The following is a 14,952-nucleotide window of genomic DNA, read 5'->3' as shown; positions in this document are numbered from 1 at the left end:
GCTCACACCAGCCCTGGGACCGGAAGCTGGCGCTTGCAATGGAGCGGTCCCGGGAGCATCCAGAGGAGCGGGAAAGGCGGCGGAGGGTGAGTAGCAGGACTTCAACAGGCTATAAGTGAGTATATGTATTTTTTTTAAGTCTCTATGTGCTACTACGTGGCTCTGTGCTGGGCTATATACTACGTGGCTGGGTAATACGTGGCTGGGCAACATACTACGTGGCTGAGGTCCGCCCGAGGACGTTTAACGTGACCCCTTTACAAAACATTGTGTTAACGCAATCCGCTAGCTCTAGGTGCTAAACGGATTGCACTAACGCAATCTGAACCCAGACTTAGAATTGGACCACCATCTAGTGCCCATATAAATAGCAAACGGTAACGGGACATACTTTTGCTGTGATCTTCAATGAGTCCTGGATTCCCCCTCTATGTTTCTCTACAACTGACGGGACAATTTATAGATAATTGCCCCTTAATCATCCCCCGGCTGTGCGGCGTGCGGGGGGCGGGGCCAGTGACGTGCAGTGTCGGCTGGCTGTGTTCTCTTGCATTGGACAGTGGCAGGGGAGGGGCGGAGTGTCAGGAGCCTGTCATCCCCATCCTCTACACTGGGTGGGCGGAGTCAGCGCTATGTCCCTGGGGCCTCTTCATCTACCTGGCTTGTGCTGCAGATCGGTCAGTGGTGGGGGAGGGGCGGTACTTGCTGGCCGGTGGACGGGGTCAGAGAGCAGAGGACAACAGTGAAGGGCGGGCTCTTTGTGTGACCTGTCTCCGAGCCCGCCCCCTGCTTTCCACGTGTGACTGCAGGAACCATGGCGCGGAATTTGAACCTTGGAGCTGCCGGCCGGTATGTGCCCACCATCACATGCTTACTGTATGGGGTCAGCTGTGGGTGTCACGTTGGGGAGACGGGGTCAGTGATGTATGGGGTCAGCTGTGGGGAGACGGGGTCCCTGCAGGGTGAGGTGAGGACAGTGTATGGGGTCAGCTGTGGGGGTCACGTTGGGGAGACGGGGTCCCTGCAGGGTGAGGTGAGGACAGTGTATGGGGTCAGCTGTGGGGGGCATGGTGGGGAGACGGGGTCCCTGCAGGGTGAGGTGAGGACAGTGTATGGGGTCAGCTGTGGGGGTCACGTTGGGGAGACGGGGTCCCTGCAGGGTGAGGTGAGGACAGTGTATGGGGTCAGCTGTGGGGGGCATGGTGGGGAGACGGGGTCCCTGCAGGGTGAGGTGAGGACAGTGTATGGGGTCAGCTGTGGGGGTCACGTTGGGGAGACGGGGTCCCTGCAGGGTGAGGTGAGGACAGTGTATGGGGTCAGCTGTGGGGGGCATGGTGGGGAGACGGGGTCCCTGCAGGGTGAGGTGAGGACAGTGTATGGGGTCAGCTGTGGGGGGCAGGGTGAGGTGAGGACAGTGTATGGGGTCAGCTGTGGGGGGCATGGTGGGGAGACGGGGTCCCTGCAGGGTGAGGTGAGGACAGTGTATGGGGTCAGCTGTGGGGGGCATGGTGGGGAGACGGGGTCCCTGCAGGGTGAGGTGAGGACAGTGTATGGGGTCAGCTGTGGGGGGCATGGTGGGGAGACGGGGTCCCTGCAGGGTGAGGTGAGGACAGTGTATGGGGTCAGCTGTGGGGGGCATGGTGGGGAGACGGGGTCCCTGCAGGGTGAGGTGAGGACAGTGTATGGGGTCAGCTGTGGGGGGCATGGTGGGGAGACGGGGTCCCTGCAGGGTGAGGTGAGGACAGTGTATGGGGTCAGCTGTGGGGGTCACATTGGGGAGACGGGGTCCCTGCAGGGTGAGGTGAGGACAGTGTATGGGGTCAGCTGTGGGGGGCATGGTGGGGAGACGGGGTCCCTGCAGGGTGAGGTGAGGACAGTGTATGGGGTCAGCTGTGGGGGGCAGGGTGAGGTGAGGACAGTGTATGGGGTCAGCTGTGGGGGGCATGGTGGGGAGACGGGGTCCCTGCAGGGTGAGGTGAGGACAGTGTATGGGGTCAGCTGTGGGGGGCATGGTGGGGAGACGGGGTCCCTGCAGGGTGAGGTGAGGACAGTGTATGGGGTCAGCTGTGGGGGGCATGGTGGGGAGACGGGGTCCCTGCAGGGTGAGGTGAGGACAGTGTATGGGGTCAGCTGTGGGGGGCATGGTGGGGAGACGGGGTCCCTGCAGGGTGAGGTGAGGACAGTGTATGGGGTCAGCTGTGGGGGGCATGGTGGGGAGACGGGGTCCCTGCAGGGTGATGTGAGGACAGTGTATGGGGTCAGCTGTGGGGGGCATGGTGGGGAGACGGGGTCCCTGCAGGGTGAGGTGAGGACAGTGTATGGGGTCAGCTGTGGGGGGCATGGTGGGGAGACGGGGTCCCTGCAGGGTGAGGTGAGGACAGTGTATGGGGTCAGCTGTGGGGGGCATGGTGGGGAGACGGGGTCCCTGCAGGGTGAGGTGAGGACAGTGTATGGGGTCAGCTGTGGGGGGCATGGTGGGGAGACGGGGTCCCTGCAGAGTGAGGTGAGGACAGTGTATGGGGTCAGCTGTGGGGGGCATGGTGGGGAGACGGGGTCCCTGCAGGGTGAGGTGAGGACAGTGTATGGGGTCAGCTGTGGGGGGCATGGTGGGGAGACGGGGTCCCTGCAGGGTGAGGTGAGGACAGTGTATGGGGTCAGCTGTGGGGGGCATGGTGGGGAGACGGGGTCCCTGCAGGGTGAGGTGAGGACAGTGTATGGGGTCAGCTGTGGGGGGCATGGTGGGGAGACGGGGTCCCTGCAGGGTGAGGTGAGGACAGTGTATGGGGTCAGCTGTGGGGGGCATGGTGGGGAGACGGGGTCCCTGCAGGGTGAGGTGAGGACAGTGTATGGGGTCAGCTGTGGGTGTCACGTTGGGGAGACGGGGTCCCTGCAGAGTCAGGTGAGGACAGTGTATGGGGTCAGCCGTGGGTGTCACGATGGGGAGATGGGGTCACAGCACCATGGACATGAATTATTCTATGCCCGATGAAGAGATATATCTTTCTTGTATCTAAGTGCTAGTACACACACTTAAACAGTAAAATAACAGCTTTATTATAGAAAAAAATAACAATAATATAACTGTTTCTTTACCCACAGATAATACTACTATATTAAGTATACACACACAAACAGTGGATCAGGTGGATGAATGGAGCCCATGTACAATATTATGTGTCAAGCCATGAACAATCCGCCCCTTCTCCAAAATCGTTTCTTCGGACTCCATAATCAAAAAAGAGTTCTGTCCCTGGTTTCAGATCTCTCTCGGCATAAAAAAGAATTGTTGGGGTCTCTCCTTCTCCATAATCCTGAACCTTCGGCTTGATATTGTGATTCTTCCCTGAATGGTTTATCATCCGTCCAAAAGTGGACGGAATATCAGGGTGGCAATCACAGGGTGCTTTGTGTGAATTAATGCACATTTTATGTCCTTTATGTGTAAAAAAGTACAGGTATGACATTCCTGTCAGTGATCTCTGAAATGCTTCCCCTTCTGTAGAGTCCATAGTTTCTCCGTGATAATCACACACCACATCTCCTTTTCTAAAAGCATGGCTGGTCTTTACGGTGTGCCCACCTTTTTTGATGTCCTCTGTTATAACTAGTCCATTCCATTTTTGTGTCCTCACAAGCTCTTTGATCTCCTCTGTAAGGTCCGTTCTCCTTTGCGTTTGGGGTTTCCAAGCATGTACCACTTCTTGTAGGGTTGGTATATTTGTTTTCCATCCCTGTTCCTTCACGTACGTTGACAGTCGTTTTGTGTTGGGGGGTTTCCTGAAAAATTCTAAATATGAAATAAAAAATTAGGATGAGCAGCACATATACCGTGTTTTTTGTTTTGTTTTTGCTTTAGAAGATGCACCCCAAATTTGGTGAAGGAAAAGAGAAAACATTTTTTTTAATGTTAAATGGGGCCTGTCTTCTAATGCCGGTGGCTGTCTTATCTATATACATAATTGTCTAAGGGACAGTTCCGTCTGTCTGTCTGTCCTTCTGTCACGGTTATTTGTTCGCTGATTGGTCTCAGCAGCTCTGTGATGTATACTACGTGGCTGAGCAATATACTATGTGGCTGGGCAATATACTACATGCCTCTGTGCTGTATACTATGTAGCTGGGCAATATACTATGTGGCTGGGCAATATACTACGTGCCTCTGTGCTGTATACTACGTGGCTGGGCAATATACTACGTGGCTGGGCAATATACTGCGTGGCTGGGCAATATACTGCGTGGCTGGGCAATATACAACGTGGCTGGGCAATATACAACGTGGCTGGGCAATATACAACGTGGCTGGGCAATATACAACGTGGCTGGGCAATATACAACGTGGCTGGGCAATATACAACGTGGCTGGGCAATATACAACGTGGCTGGGCAATATACAACGTGGCTGGGCAATATACTACGTGGCTGGGCAATATACTACGTGGCTGGGCAATATACTACGTGGCTGGGCAATATACTACGTGGCTGGGCAATATACTATGTGGACATGCATATTATAGAATACCCGATGTGTTAGAATCGGGCCACCATCTAGTAATCAGTATATGTGTCCCTCATCCTTGTACATGACCCTCCCCACCATCCTGATATATATCTACTGTCCTGAAATCTATGTATGTTCTCCCTCAAAACATATTTGTTCAAAGCTTCCTATTACGTTCCCTAATCAAAGTCATTGTGTAGCCCATCTCTATCTATCCCCCATTTCTGTAAGCATAGGCCTGGAACAGAGGCATCTACTGCACATAGATTGGAAATGAAAAGAAAGGGAAAAAACCTTAAACATACTAGCAGCATCTTCTGCTCTTAATTTTCTCTGATCACCGATCCATTTATTTCGCAGAAACTTTGCATGTTTCAGGTTTACTTCTTTACATTGATTTATTGATGGTGGTTTAGTATTGATTCCTACAGAGTACATGTCCGTCAGCCTCTGGTACAAGAAATGGCGTGGACCCTCACGTTCCTCGCTGCTGCTGCTCTCTCCATCACCACTTTGGTTCTCTCTGCTCGGATCTTCACTGCTGGTCCTCGCCCTCTTGGCGACATTTCTGTGAAGTGAAAATGAGAGGTAAGTTAAATTAAAGGGGTTTTTCAAGGACTCTTATGATTGATTGACCTATTTGAATGCCTCTCTTGACATTAGCATATGGTGTATTTTCAGAATGAGTATGGTGGATACGTCAGGGGTATCACTGGAATGAACAAGACCATTGAACTCATACAGTCATTGCTGAAATCTGATACTATGGAAGGTAGTTGGTGAGGCTGTTTAAGTATTTGGATATTACTCTTACCCGGATGTTTCTCCTTCGTTTTCTTTCATTTCCATCAATTTTTTCATTCCCTCAACCAAATCTGGGGTGAAAAGTTGGGGCTTAAGTTTCCCATAATATACATAGTTATCCGTGCTTGATCTAGTGTCCTTTGGCATCTCATCTGCCCAACGCTCATAAGCAGACATTGCCATCTTCCATGTTACAAGGGGCAGGTTGAACCTGAGAAGAGAGACATGGTCAGTATGGGTAAAGGTCCATTTACATGCACAGATAATTGTTCAAAGATGGTTCAGCAGATCTCTGGTTGCAGTGAAATCATGAACTTATTGTTCCATCTGTACATGGCCACAAACCTGGCACTGATTGTCCACAATTTTGCTGCACTCGCAGATCTGCCAAACACTCTTTGAGCAATAGTCTGTTTTTAAAGGGTGCCTAAGACTATATTGAAAATCTGTCCATACAACTGAAAATAAAAAGTTAGTTGCCCGGAGCACAGAGCAACTTTAACTTTACCTGAGCAATTAAAGATAGGTTTCTATGGCCATCATAGTAGTGTCCCCCCCACCCCCCTTTTGTGTTATCTACAAAGATAAGGCCCTGTGTTTCTTCCCCTTTCCACTTACTTGTTATGGAAGCGCACTAGGTCTTTTGTGGGATTTTTTACTTTTTGGCCAGTCAGGGAAAGAAAAAACTGCTGCGTGGTGGTTGATTGTGCTTCCTCAAGTGTTGGCCGTATCTTTTCAAAATATATGCTAAAAAGCTGTTGGTGAAACATTGGATTATGGTTCTATATAAACACTGAAATATATACTCTTAATGTTTCTCCCAGGATTTCTACCACTTACCTGCTCCTCCTCTTCGTCCATTATAATGACATCATGTCCTGGGTAAACAGCTATGAATGATTGTCCATCATTGTCTTCTACCTGCTTCCTTTGCAGCCATTCTTTTACCTATGATCCAAAGAAAACACATTATATATGAGCCAGCGACATATTTGTGAATAGCATGATAACTGTAAGGAGCTTACTGTTAGTTCCTTTGGTACCGATGGTCTACGCCTGTGTCTTAAAATGAGGAGTGCCATGAGGTAGTATCCAACGAGAGCCTTGTCAGTGTCAGTAATTAGTTGATCCAATCTTGCCTTGTCAAAGATGGTGGTCACATCTTTTTTAGACACTTGTAGTATTTTGCAGCATTCTCTATTTGTGAGTGGCAGGAGGTCCAACCTGTATGTGTGATGCAATAAAAGTAATAATAATAATAATTAATATTCATTTTATGTACTGCTACATACTTAGGCAGTTAACTGGTTCATGCAGCTTTACATGAACACCCGAGCCTTACACTATGGCCGGTCCGAATAACTAAAGCAATTGTTACCATCCACCTCTCGTGTCTCCCCTTTTCCTCATAGTTTGTAAGCTTGCGAGCAGGGCCCTCATTCCTCCTGGTATCTGTTTTGAACTGTATTTCTGTTATGCTGTAATGTCTATTGTCTGTACAAGTCCCCTCTATAATTTGTAAAGCGCTGCGGAATATGTTGGCGCTATATAAATAAAAATTATTATTATTATTATTTTATATAGAGCATCACCGCTGTGCTCTGCTGTACGGCCGGCGCTGACAGTCATTGCGGGAAGCTGACTGCGGGGGACGTGACAGACATCAGAATGTGAGTATGTAGTGTTTTTTTTATTTTTGTTTTTGTTTTTTTTTACTTTTACAATGGTAACCAGGGTAAATATCGGGTTACTAAGCGTGGCCCTGCGCTTAGTAACACGATGTTTACCCTGGTTACCCGGGGACCTCAGCATCGTTGAAGACAGTTTCAAGGATGCCGAAGTCTGATCGTTGGTCGCTGGAGAGAGCTGTCTGTGTGACAACTCCCCAGCGACCACACAACGACTTACCAACGATCACGGCCAGGTCGTATTGCTGCTCATGATCTTAGGTAAGTCGTTTAGTGTAACAGTACCTTTAGGATAAAAGCCAAATCGGTATCTCAATTCTCAGACACGGTGTTTTGGGCTGTTGGCCCTTGTCAGTATGAATACTTTGATAATTTGCAGAAAATACAAAGCAATTACTATCCAATACTTACCCCCTTTTCAGGCTTTTAGGTTTTTTCTCATTGAGTTCCTGTTCAATTTTTTTTAATCCCTCTAAAAAAGACTTTGCATGGATTTTGGTTTCCTCATCCAGGTCAGCAGTCATAAAAAGTACAAATTGTCGCACATTCCCTATATATTTTTTCATGGTTGTTTCTGCTGTTTTTAGTTTTGATAGTTCATCAAAATATGCCATGGTCTTATCAAAATCCTTTATAAAATCCAGGGTGATTTCCTCAGGGCTCACATAATAAAGATATCTGGCAACGTTGTCTACCTGAAATGGAGCACACGACATACATTAGGATTTGAGTATTTTAAGGCGTATTAATCAACTACATGCAACCTGACAGCACATCAAACTTGCCGTGTGCTCAACAGTAATCTCTGAATAGGTCTTCAGTAAATTTTCTTTAAAAGTTGTCAACACAGGAGATGATAAATCGTGTTTTTGTTGCAATCCGGCCTTTAACAAATTTGTTCGCAGGTGTAACCTAAAACAGATGTAGACACATTAGGGCACATAGCAGAGGTTTTCTTTGCTTATAATTGGTGTCAAACATTTTTTTCATCAGGGCCCATGAGCTTCAAGCAATGCCACTGATCAAGATCTATCTGACTGCACTATCCATATGCAGGGACACCCATGCTGCATCACCGGAGACAAGGTGAGGACTTTCCACCCACTGAAGGCATCCACCTTGTTTGGCCAGACCAACCCGCACCCATCGCTACCCAAAAATACACCGTTTACCAGCTTTCTAAGGTCCCAGAGACTGGCTAGCCGCCCTCCTTCTTTTTTTTTTTTTTTTTTCTGGGTGAGTCAGCATAGAGACACAGAAGAGTTTTGCCTGCATTATGTATAGCACACATTGTGTGTATATGTCACAGGACTCAACCAGGAAAAGAGGACGCATGGCCGGCCCCCGGGACTACCCTGCATACCTGCTGGCAGTTACTAGTTCAGGTGGATAGTGATTGCCTAAGGGTATGTTCACAGTGGGTGTTTTTGCTGCATTTTTGTATGCTAATTTTCAGCTGTTTTTTACAGTACCAGCAAAGCCTATGCGATTTCAGAAATGCCATGCACTCAACATTGTTTTTTTTTTTTTTGTTTTTTTTTTTGTTTTGTTTTTTTTTTTCATCACGATTTTGGGCTTGGCTGCTTTTTTTGGACTAAAGAGCATGTCCCTTCTTTCAGTGTTTTATGCAGCTTTTTTCACCCATTGCCTTAAATGGGTGTTGAAAAAAGGCAGCAAAAATGCATCCTTATTTGTAGCCTTTTTTCTGCAAAAAAGGGATGGACAGAGACACAAGTTAGCCCAAAAAAAGTGCCTAAACCTGCATTTTTGCCAGAGCTTCTTTCCTGCCAAGAAAGTGGGTTTGGCTGTAGAAGAAAAAAAGGCAGCAAAAACACCCATTGTGAATTTACCCTAATAATGCATGCAACAGACATTGATTTGGCATGTGTTTTCACCAGATAATGAGATAATCCAGACAGACAGAGTCCGTGTACCCTGTTATCTGATTAAATAAATAATATACACATAGATATGTCTGCCCATACCTACTTATAATATTTCATCTGTTACAAATACAGTACATAAGCCTAATGGTAAATGGAACTTACTCAGATGTTTCACCGCTGATGCCGGCGACTTCAGAATCTGGTACCCTAAGGAGATGAATTTAAATCTGCATTGATACTTTGTAAAGACATTCATATCTGCTTTCCACTATCCCAGCATCACATTAACTTAGTGCTGTAGGACAGGTTACCTGTCATGGAGCACTAATACATTATTGGCTTGTCTCTTGATAACAGCAAAAAGGAAAGGAAAAAGTTCCAGCACCAGGCGTCTCTTCATAAAATCTTCAATACTTTATTCTCATGTCAAGAAAAAAACATCATGCGCGGACGCAGCCCCTAAACGCCTGACTCCTTTCGAACAAAGTTCTTAGTCATAGGCATATGAACAATACATAAAAACATCCTCATATACCCATTCCATTCAGTAAAACCATGTACACCTGTTGCTTGACATGATTGGTTTACATTCATTACACAATCAATGCCGAAGAATGAATGACTCCGATACCATTTAGACTGATTGCTGTTAGGGAATGGAGCAGGGGCATGCAGGGTCTTTCAGTTCAGAGAATGAATGATAAGTTTACCACAGTTTCACATGTTTAACAGCTGAGCATCCGTTACAATATCATCTATTGCAGCCCATGTATGCTGTGTATCACAGCTGCGCATCCGCCACATATCACATATGTATATGTCACTCAGCTTTCCACTATCCCAGCATCACATTAACTTAGTGTTGTAGGACAGGTTACCTGTCATGGAGCACTAATACACTATTGGCTAGTCTCTTGACAAGTTGATTTTAAGAAAGCGGTTGTCACCCATAGCTGGGTGTACAAATCCATGTCTTTATTCGAATAAATTGGACACATCTTTTGCATGTTTCCTCGCAAAGATTGAGTCAGAAAATGCAATGTGCTCATACCCTAACACATTCAGTGCAGTAAACCATTTTAAGTAATTATTTTATTAAACGAAAGGTATGTTCACACTGCTTTTTAGTGCCTTAATCTGTGCTGAAGCATGCTAAAACTGCATCATATTCAGTAGAAAAATATTTAGAATTGAGAGTCCTCAGTGGTTGATACCTTTTAATGGCTAACTGAAAAGATGGTAACAAATTGCAAGCTTTCGAGACTACACAGGTCTCTTCATCAGGCAAAGACTAAAACAAATTCTGAAGAATCACATATTTATGCACAACATAGTATAGGAAAAAAAAAATTGTTACCATCTTTTCAGTTAGCCATTAAAAGGTATCAACCACTGAGGACTCTCAATTCTAAATATTTTTCTATCCACTCGCTAACACGGTACCAAGATATATTTCTTTCCTGTATCATATTCAGTAGAACACAAACAGTTTTGCAGCACAGGAAAAAAAGGTGTCTTTAATGAATGCCTATTTCCTTAACCCCTTAACATACCCCATGTATCATGCATCTATAGCTGCTATCCAGATCTCCACCTTCTTCTGTCACACATATAGATCTGCTACCCAGCTTTATTTAAGGCTATGTGCACATGTAGGAAATGTGGTGCAGAATTTTCTGCTCTAAATCTGCATCTGCAGATTCGATGCAGTTTCTGCGCAGTACAATGTAAATCAATGTGAAAAAAAAAAGATGTGCACATGGTGCAGAAAAATCTGCTGCAGAACTGCACAAAAGAAGTGACGTGAACTTTGAAATCTGCAGCGTTTCTGCACAGATTTTTCTGCACAGATTTTTTTTTTTTGTCACATTGATTTACATTGTACTGTAACTCACAGTGCAATTCTGCACTAAATCTGCATCGTGTGCACATACCCTAAGGGTAGAAGGAGATAAGTATTTACCTTATTGATGGCTTATTTAAGACTGTGCATCCACGTCTCTCCAAAAAATCAGCAAAAAATTCCTCGGGATCTTCAAACTTGCTCTGGTTGAATTTGAGGGACTCATATGGAACTGCAGTTAAATATTTAATTATCTTCTGCCTTTTTCTTTTGGCTTCCTCCAAGACGACGTTGCGCTCCTCTTCAGAAGCGGTTTTCATGCAGGACTTGCACAGATGTCTATATAATTTGTTCTGTAAAGTCTTGCAGATCTTGCAAAAAAGTTCTGTGAATTGTCCTCTAGAAGCCATTCTTGATATGTTAGAAGAGTTCTAATACTAAGTTGTTCTGATCTGCTCTTATATCTATAGTGCAGGCACCTTGTTGTTTTTTTTTTTTTTTTTTTTTTTTTTCCCCCTCTGGAGGCAAAAGGTCTGCTAACTGCTGCTTCACTGATCAAAGTTGTCACGTCCTGTAATTTAGGAAAGACTGATAAGGAGGTTGTCACTGTAGTATAAATCACACACTAGGGGGATTAGCTTTGTCCAAACAAATTATAGGAGTCTGGGTGCTATATAATCTTTACTTATAATAATCTTTATTTTTATATAGCGCTAACATATTCGGCAGCGCTTTACAGTTTTTGCACACATTATCATCACTGTCCCCGATGGGGCTCACAAATGGGGCTATAAATATAATAATAATAATAATATACTATACTAAGGGGGGGGGGCTATACTAAGTATTGCACAATTAGAAATGGACATTGTCTAACTATATGAAGGATACATACATTTCATAATAAATTTTCATAACGTAGTTCGTTAACACCGCCATTAAGTTCTATGTCGGACGCATCGCTAGCGCACACCCACAATGGGCGTGCGCTAGCCATGTGCAGTCATTGAGTGATGGACCCTGGAACGCAGGCTGCAGCGTTTCCGGGTCCGTCACTGCTAGCGCAGATAGAGCTAGCAGATGCTTTATCTGCGCTAGCGATATGATAAGTCGGCACTTGCGTTAACAGCAGCCTGTTAACATATGTGTTGAACGGGCTGCTGTTAACACAGTGTGAACCTAGCCTAATATAGTTGTCTGAGCTTTCAAGTGCTGGAAAGCTGTGCCAATGAAGGGGTACTCTGAGCACTTCTGTACTGAGCACTGATCCTTCTTCTTTTCCAAGCTCTGCGGCTACTGACAGTGGGGAAGAGGCAGCAGCTCCACACCGATCACCCTCAGCTCCACACCGATCACCATCAGCGGTTTAAATTTCACTAGGTCAGTTAGTCCAGCGTCGGAGGTGGATATGCTTGATTAATCTATTAAAAAGATTACATCTGATCCATCTAACAAGACAAATATAAAATCCAAGAGATGACAATGATGTAATGTTCAAAGCCCATCTTGTCAGCATTGTAATCTCTTGGATTTTATATTTGTCGTGTTTGATGGATCGTATCTCCTCTTTTAAATGCATCAATACAGTAGGAGTTTTTATCTTTGGATATTTGCCTCCGATGTTGGGCTAACTGACTTAATTCAATCTTCACTCATCTACAAAGCGCTGTGGAAGTCTGTGCACAGGTCGTGGAAAGGTGAGCTGATAAAACTAGATTGCCTCTTGATCAGCGGTTTGAAGTGTTGCAGGAATTTTTGGGGACATAATCGCATACCCCTATCTGGTAGATGTCTGTGTGGGCACATTTCCCCTCCACAATCTGTGTATGGTGCCTATAATTAGCTACGTTGATGAGGGTCACCTTCTTCTCATAGTGGTGAAACACCTTTAATGGTTCATCTTCGTTCACACGAGCAACTGCAGGAACAATTATGGTTCAGAAGATGAAGCGTGTACCGGTGCTGTAAAATACCATACCCAGCACGTAGATGCAGAAAAGGACTCACAAATTTGCTAAAGTTATAGTGTTTAATTATTTAGAAAATACAACACTGCCAAACCAAAACATCATTACTGACTTTAATATATAGTAAAAGAAAAACAATGAAAACCACAAAATGAATGCTACAGTTGTCCCTTAGAAATCCTCTAAACGCTTGAGCAGGACCACTGGATTCATCTTCCGACGAGAGGTGATGGGTTCTTCAGTGCTTTAAGGGAACACAAATAGTGATGTTAGAGCATGTCAACACTAAGAGTAACCTTACATGCATCACCGTTGGCAGATATCTGCAATACATGGTGGCGGTTGCTGCAGTGTTGGACCATTTTTGGACAAGGCAAGATTCCCTAACAGACAATTATAAGAGAACAAGTTATCTTTAAGCCAGAGAACAAAGGTGGGGTCATCTTGGCCGTGGACCGTTCCTATTACACTGAGATCCTACACCAACTTAGCGATGGCGCCACCTACACCCCAATACCAAGGAATCCAGCATAACAACCACTGTTGGAGAGAAGGTGGAGTTTTACTTTAAAGAGGGACCATAGATAGGAAGTTAGCAGACGACTTAAAACACCCAAATCATGTAACCAGTCTTCTATACTATCCCAAAAATCCATAAGAATCTCAATAAATACCTCCCGCCCCACCCTACCGATATTTTCAACGGACTCCTTACTCTCTCCCCTTGGAATAACATGGACAGGATTATTTCACCTTTTTAAGGACAGACATGCAATGTGTAGAAGCATGTGCCATAATTACCTTGAGGAGCTCCTTTCTGGCGACTGGGCCACCCTTGACCCCGTTTCCATGGCATGTGGAGAATCTAAACCTGCCCTGAAATAAAAACATGACTATTAGAGCTTTTAATGAGTGCACCCATTAGCTTGGCATCATGTTATTGAAATAAAGGTATATGTAGTATCTAATTAAAGGTTCTGTAGTACTCTCTTCAGAAGAGTTTAAAAAACACTTCTATACTCTTCCCCCAAATCCATAAGAACCTCAAGACACCTCTCACCGCCAGCCTGCAGTGTTCAGAGTGTGATCATCATGGGATGGGGAGAGAGGCCAGGTAGTCCCCCCCCCCCCCCCCTAGTGTTTCAGTGTAATATATCAAACTTTTTAAATTAATTTTGCTCTAATGAAGAAATATGACAATATTGGAAAAACAAATTAAAAGTTTAATATTTGCCGTAAAAAAGTCAAGAATTGCAAAAATGTTACCTTCCCTTAAGGACAGACATTTAATGTATAAAAGAATGTTCCATAATTACCTTGAGGAGCTTCTTTTCAGGGACTCGGCTGCCCTTGACCCCGTTTCCATGGCAGGTGGAGAATCTAAACCTGCCCTGAAATAAAATCATTACTATTAGAGCTTTTAATGAGTGCACCCATTAGCTTGGCATCATAGTATTGAATTAAAGGTATACAAACTGTCCAATCGCAGGTTCCCTTGTACTCTCTTCTGCAGCCCTTTAGAAGTGTTAGAAAGCAAATCAAATCTTAGTGTTTGTAAAGTACAAACTCAGACCTGCTTTGTAGCAAACTTGACTATGAAATACCTTGATGTGCTGGCTCCAGCTTCCTGCATTTCTTCCTCCCAGGATCTTAGGACCAGCAAGTGGCCTTCGCAAACGTTTCCCAGTGTATTTTTGCGATAATTTCTTTCTGCCGTTTCATTAGAGTGCCCTAGATACCTGGCAAATAAATGTTTTTCTGTGTCCTTCAGCCTCGAGATGGTCCAGGATTCAATCACCTTCCTGATCATTTTACTGGTGACAATGGGAAGCTCAAACCTAGAATGGAATGTAGAGAACCAAACAAATGTATAGCTCCGCACACAGACTTTCAGAAATATTTTAGACTTTCTAAATCTTACTTCTCATGGAAACGCATAATGTCATTGGACACATTATAGATGGCTTTTCCAGTGGAGGATACGAAGAAGGTGTTTGGCGTGTCTGGCTTGACTAGATGGGGTCTCACTTTCTCTAAATACACTTTGAACCACTGTAAAAGCAAATACAAACATGGTAAGGATGGAAAATCCCAGAGTCCATCTCTATGAGGAAAGGATACTTTGAGAAATCTTACTTCTTCTTCAGTTGGACTAAGCGCAAAGCAGGCCACTTGATGTGTGGAGGTTTTGTGCGCCTCCACCCCGACGACTATGAAGTCTTGCTCCTTCCATGTGTGAGGCTTCCTCCTCTCCCATTCTGAAACC

At 45.1% G+C, this 14,952-nt stretch overlaps 1 protein-coding gene across 1 annotated transcript in view; it reads left to right on the top strand.

The window, feature by feature from the left end:
- The first annotated feature begins 607 nt into the window (after positions 1–607).
- Positions 608–14,952, top strand: part of LOC138637357 (uncharacterized) — a 36,920-nt gene continuing 22,575 nt past the window's right edge. The window contains exons 1-5 of the mRNA XM_069725957.1: positions 608–849; positions 4,930–5,086; positions 5,180–5,270; positions 6,887–6,972; positions 7,984–8,076. The gene's annotated coding sequence lies outside the window, so the exon portion shown is untranslated. The remainder of the gene's footprint in view (positions 850–4,929; positions 5,087–5,179; positions 5,271–6,886; positions 6,973–7,983; positions 8,077–14,952) is intronic.

This window comes from Ranitomeya imitator, chromosome 1 (assembly GCF_032444005.1).
Source record: "Ranitomeya imitator isolate aRanImi1 chromosome 1, aRanImi1.pri, whole genome shotgun sequence".
Lineage (NCBI taxonomy): Eukaryota > Metazoa > Chordata > Amphibia > Anura > Dendrobatidae > Ranitomeya > Ranitomeya imitator.
The sequence above is the reverse complement of the archived record's forward strand: the minus strand, read 5'-3'. Positions and strand labels throughout refer to the sequence as shown.